This window comes from Micropterus dolomieu, linkage group LG22 (assembly GCF_021292245.1).
Source record: "Micropterus dolomieu isolate WLL.071019.BEF.003 ecotype Adirondacks linkage group LG22, ASM2129224v1, whole genome shotgun sequence".
Taxonomy (NCBI): domain Eukaryota; kingdom Metazoa; phylum Chordata; class Actinopteri; order Centrarchiformes; family Centrarchidae; genus Micropterus; species Micropterus dolomieu.
This window is the reverse complement of record NC_060171.1, coordinates 12,369,028-12,375,027: the sequence shown is the minus strand read 5'-3', so window position 1 is coordinate 12,375,027 and position 6,000 is coordinate 12,369,028. Positions and strand designations below refer to the sequence as shown.

Genomic DNA, 6,000 nt, shown 5'->3' with positions numbered 1-6,000 from the left:
TTTCCATTTTCAGACTCTTCACTCAAAACATCATTGCCCCCGAAATGAGTGATGCTCTGAATAGCGTTAGATTCAAAGAGTCATATAAACCCTGTTATTCAGTCTGTGCATTCTAGGTGCTACATAATGCTGCCAAAAATGGTTCATAACATAACAAAAATGATACTGCACAATAAACATGTGCCAGTTTAGTATTCTACCCTCCAGCCAGTTCTACAATCACAGAAATGAGAAATGAATAAAAAAAATTGCACCATTACAGCAACAACAAATACTGTGTGCTGTATGTTGTTGTGTTCATGGGCATGGGGCCTGTATGTGTGTTGTGGTGGAAGAAGTAAGTCAAGTCATTTCAATTTTATTTGCAATATCACAAATCACAATTTTTTTTCAAGTGGCTTTTCATAGACTCAGATCCTTTAAGTATCCAAGCAACAATTTGAAAATTACTACTTAAGTAAATATACAGAAGTTACATGAAGAAGTTAACTGCACTTGAAATGAAAATACCCATTCTTAAATATTTGCACCTGTGACTGACATATAATTAATATATTATATATACTTTTAATGCCTGAATACACAAGCAGCATTTTAATGTTGTAGCTGGTTGAGGTAAAGTTAAGTGTATTTCTTTATAAACAGTTACTTTAGTCCTGTGGTTCCCAACCTGGGGCTCACACCCCCTCCAAAGTGTCACAAGATAAATCTGAGAATATTATCTACTCTTTTTTAGTTTTACTTCTTTGGGTTTAAAATAATCATTGAAACAAACCCATTGAGAAGTTTAGAGGGGTAATCTCTTTGGTAAAACTAATAAGAACTCATAGACATCTAAAACGTGACAGGGAGCCCCACACAAACCAAAAAAGTAGAGCTACATGGATAGGAAGGAAATTATGCCAAACAAACATCAGATTTCAGCCATCAAAAACTTGATTGCAGGAGTAGGTACATACTCTGATTCTACATACACATACAAATATACACTGAACAGTAACACCACCATGTACAGTGAGCAGAAGCTGAGGGCTGTGTAAGTATAGGTGCCTACACCTGCTTCGGTCTGCTTAGTGTGAAGCGGCTATAGAAGGGCCTTATGGAACACGACAGTTGGGCTCCATCTTTTTGGCGCTCACTTCCACTTCCATTACAGTCATATTGTCAGGGTAATAGCGAGAGAGCAGCCCACCATCTGGTGCATTATCACACTGCAATGGTGTCAGGAAGCACGGAAGTCTGGTATCTAGTGTCTTGGAAATACTTTCTCTCCCTCTGGCAAGGACTCTTTGCCTTCTGTTCATTCAGGTACACTAATTCCTTTTCCTCGGTAAAGTTGTTTGGGGATATTTCACAGGATTGTTTGCAGTTAATAACAGCAGTGATTGAAAGTGGATTGCTGCTTCGCATATTTATGAATAGGGGTTTATGATTTTTTTTTCTCCCAAAATTAAGCCAAAGTTTTTATGAAGGATGAATGCATCAGTGTGAACTGCAGCTGGTGGGAATTATGTCCATATTATTTCAAACAAAATAAATGACTCTCACTCTCAGCAGCAATGATCTCAAAGACCTGGTGACCTTTAGCCACAAGATGATGATTCATCATCATATATATATATATATATTTTTTTTTTTTTCCTCTTGACTTTACTGCCACCTAGTGATATGATGCAATTACACCGATGGCTGAAATAAGCAACAGGCTTTTAAACACTGAATAGAAAATGTCACGCAAGGCACATGAATTGAACTGTCAATAAAATTAATTTACTGACATTTTTTACCAGTATGAAATTTCAAAGAGACAACAATAATAATATCTTATGTTGAGGCCACAGTTGGACCATGCTGTAAAATATTGTATCAAAATCACAATATTCTGAATTACGGTACCTTACATTTCATATGACAGTCTGTAAGCCAATGAATGTGTTTGGCACTCTGTTGACATCCCTAGTCATCAATTACAAAGGCTCCCTGTAAGAGGCTTAGCTATTTTTTTCATGGCAGCAGAATCTCATTATTTGTCTGTCGATTAGTGATCATTGCTACCAAACAAGCAGCTGCCCCATTACCCTTCTGAACTCCACCCACCCCCCCTTCCTGCCGCTCCACTCCAACCCCTCCCATCGTCCACTTATTCATCATCCAATCCTCAGTGGATCCATTCTGTGTCGGCTGTTCGTCTGCCATAGCATCCATTAACCATTCCCACCTCCTCTGTGTCCAGCTCCTTGATTTACTGCTGGGCGGAAAGCCTGGCTTGAATTGATCTATAGCTGGTTTAGCTCCAGTCTGCTTTCAGTGGGAAAAGATCAGTACATTGTCTCGTAGTCCTGTTTCCAAACAACCTGCGAGCTTTAAAGTGCATCATTTGCAGACTGAAGTGAAGGATGTGATCTTTCACCATCTACAAGCTTCCCAAAAAGACATTATACAGAATAAAGGATATCAAAGGCAGGTATTTGAAAAATACAATCATTTTGTTTCAGATATTTTTATATTTTTATTAAAGTGTGCGCGGAGCTTCAGGGCGTCTGTTCCTTTGTATCTGTATGTAAATGTGCCCTTTTCTGATGCTTTGAGAGCTGAGGAGGATAATTGTTTATGATTACTGTGTGACATTTCCATATGGCTGATGAACTGCTTGCCAACACACACACTCACTGATACACACACACTAACACACACACACAAAATCACACACATACCTGTCAAGACCAAGCTGTTTGGAACCTGAATGGTAGGTTTGGATTGCCTGAAATTGAAAACCCCAACTGTTGGAGGGAAATCACCCCTTCCAGTGTAACAGCGTAATTTCTTCATCAGTGTTTCTATCAACCCAAGTAGGCTGTTTCCCCTGGAGGGGGGCTGGTATGATGGCAGATATCATTACACTCCAGTTGGATGGATGCTACATAAAGTGAGACTGCTTTGTTCCATTGATCTGATGCTCTCTATCAAACCTCACCCCACTATTTTTTTTATCATGATAGCACCAGAATTATATTTCTTTCCACACCCTGATTCCTATTCCCCATACACCCCTCTCCATGTCCCATATGTATTTTGGTGGGTGGGTGGTGGTGGTGGGGGGAAGGGGGGGGCATTACTCATGTTTCATTGGGGCTAAATCATGTTTACCCTTACCCCTCCTTCCTCTTCCTCCTCTACATCCCTCCCTCCCTCCTCTGCCAGGCAGATAGATGACAGCCACCAATTCTTTCCTCCAGACAGCAGGGTGTTTGCTGTTCCTCTTATCCACCCCAGAGACCAGCCTTGTAACACTGTTATTCACCGGCAGGCTCTGTCTCTATTTGCACTGCCATGTTGTAAGAGGAACAAAAGTGTTTGTCTGGGGGTTGAATACACCTAGATCTTGGATAACCAGCGGACAAAATAATATCCTTTTGGGCCCTGTATTATGCTGCGCTATTTGAATGTCATGAATTTCCTCTGTGTTACTGACTCCCTTTGGCTTGGCTATTTTCTGTGGAGCGACATATTTTTTTAATAAATCCCCCCCGGGCTGAAAATAATGTCTTTTTTGTGTATTAACAGCAAGGAAACAACGTTTTTTTGATGAAAAGTCTGAATATTAACAACAGCCTTAGGGAACAAAGCAGCAAAACTCAACTTGATATAGAGCTACAACCTTCATGTGAAGTCAGTTTCTGATCACATTAAAGGGAATTTCTTTGATATGTTCACCCAAATTCATCTAAGGGGGCTAAGTCCTTCAATTAATTCTATGCTGCTCTGTCTCAGAGATCCCTGCATTATTTATGGGCCGCCGCCACAGCAGATTATTATTTGCTGTGTGGTGTTTACATCCAAGATTTAAATCTAATCCCAGGGGACTGAGATGGTCTCATGTTTGGACTGACACAAGGGCAAGGCCTTGTAATTAGTAGAGGTGCCCTTTTGATATGTGCCTGATGAAAAACAGGCTGTCAGTTAACATGCAGACAGCAGTCACGCTCATTTCTCATCTACCCCTGGTGGTGTCTAGTCATGCAAATAGATTTATCTGCTCATGTTTTGACATTTCTGGCTCTGAAACTTTTGCTGCTGCCCCAAACAATGGAAGGAAATTAAGTTTGTGGTGCTCGAAGCACTGAAAAATACAGTTTAATTAATTCTGATAACAACCGAACTTACGTAACGTAAGATCTTTTGGCCCCAATTAGCATTTACTTTTATGACTGTACATTACTTTGCGGTTGACTCATCAACTTCCTTATCAGGCATTTACAGCAACACAGCTGTGATAAACTCACTGTAACTCCCTGCTCAGCACCAAATGCCAACAAAGTTAGCAAAAGAATAGTAAACAAATTCGAGCCTTAATCAAAATATGCAGAGGCTATATATTTCAGAAGTTGGTGGAGACTACACTGAAGAGTTCAAAGGAGAGTGAATATTGGACTTTGTCAGGTGGCCAGAAGGACGACTTCAAATGAACGCTAACATTAACATGACTGGTCTGCTGGATTTTACAGTAACTTAGGAAAGAACGACTATTTGTTAATATATGTTGAGGCTTTGTAGCTTGTTTTATACTTTTTTAGGGCAGACAAATGGATTCAGATTTTAATTTAGTTAGTCATTTCTACTAAAATTAGCCTACTACTATAAATGAATAATGTTGATAGCTAACGTTAATGTTAATGCTAGCTAGCCACCTTACTAACCAATAGCCAATAGCCTAACATTACCTGAGCTAAAAATAATTTGAACTAGTTAGCTAACAGTGCTATCAACTTTCAGCAACGTTAAGCTAATGATAATTTAATTATTTGAATCTGATATTTGATTTTGATGTCATTGAGTAGCTATAGTAGGAGTCAGTGCATGCAGACTTTAATATAACATTGCCTGATGACTTTCCACTTTCCACTAAGTGAATGCCTTATTTTTCATAAACCTGCCTCAAAATGTTCATATTATTTAACAAATTAGTATAAAAGAATTAAATTTAATCTTTAACAGTCTGAAGTTACTGTATGAGCCAGTTAAGCTCACATACTAAGGGCAAGTTAGGTAACGTTAACGTTAATGTTTATTAATTCATAGTAAGTGTGTAGACTGACATGTGTTAAAGGTTTTTAATATGAATAACCTTTTTAAAAATGTTTATCAGATCATCCTCTTATGCTGTGGGAACCCTTCATGGAGCTCAGGAGGAACCCGGACCCCACTGTGGGAGCCACAGTGCTCCACGTTCCTGTGGAACAAGCAGGTCTAGCGCCCCCCTAAGTTGACAGTCATAACCCTTCATCCAATCCACGGGGACAGGACCGCTGCTCTGTCAGTTTCTTTCCCTGCTCTTGAGCGCCCGCCGATGCGGTGCTGAGCAGGCGTGAGCATCGTGAAGGACACAGGGACGGAAGCATTGGCCCTCTACGGAAGGTAAGGACATGGGGTCGACTTGGTAAATGTAGTGAAAACAGATTGTTTGACATTATTTGAAGAGAAGCCGGGCGCTGCATTTTGACAGCCGGGGAATCAGTGTTGTTTACAACAGACTGAGTGGGATGCACGAACGGGATGGAGCTTATCCAGCCCTCCGCATTGCAGACTTGTTAACGAATTGGACACGAATAAACTGCATTTTGCATTTGTGTGTCGTAGTGACAGATGCAGAAGGATACCGTGTGTGCAATATCTGACATATCTTGGCATGGTGGGGATGATGCTGATCTGCAGCATATCCTGGCATGCACATGCCCTCCCAAAAACTGTCGATGCACAGAGCAGATGTTGTGATGTATTTCAGCGCTTTATAGCACATCTGCTTTAAAATAATAAGTCCGAGTATTGAAGTCAGAATCAATTTGACCACGCCGGAGGCCATAGCCGAATAGCGCCGCACATATGGATGATTCAAACTGCCGCCTGCCTTACAGCCAAGAGATTAGGAAGCACCCGACGACTGTAAACACTTTCATCTGGGGTGGAACTAAAACGCATGTCCCTGAATGTGCCGATTGATTG

General features: G+C 40.5%; 1 protein-coding gene across 4 annotated transcripts in view; it reads left to right on the top strand.

The window, feature by feature from the left end:
* The first annotated feature begins 4,262 nt into the window (after window positions 1-4,262).
* The window catches only part of LOC123962035 (contactin-1a-like), a 69,970-nt gene continuing 68,232 nt past the window's right edge, over window positions 4,263-6,000 (top strand). For 2 of the 4 annotated variants that reach the window (XM_046037913.1, XM_046037911.1), the window contains exon 1: window positions 4,263-5,415. The gene's annotated coding sequence lies outside the window, so the exon portion shown is untranslated. The remainder of the gene's footprint in view (window positions 5,416-6,000) is intronic. The other 2 variants (XM_046037914.1, XM_046037912.1) reach the window with 2 other exon arrangements.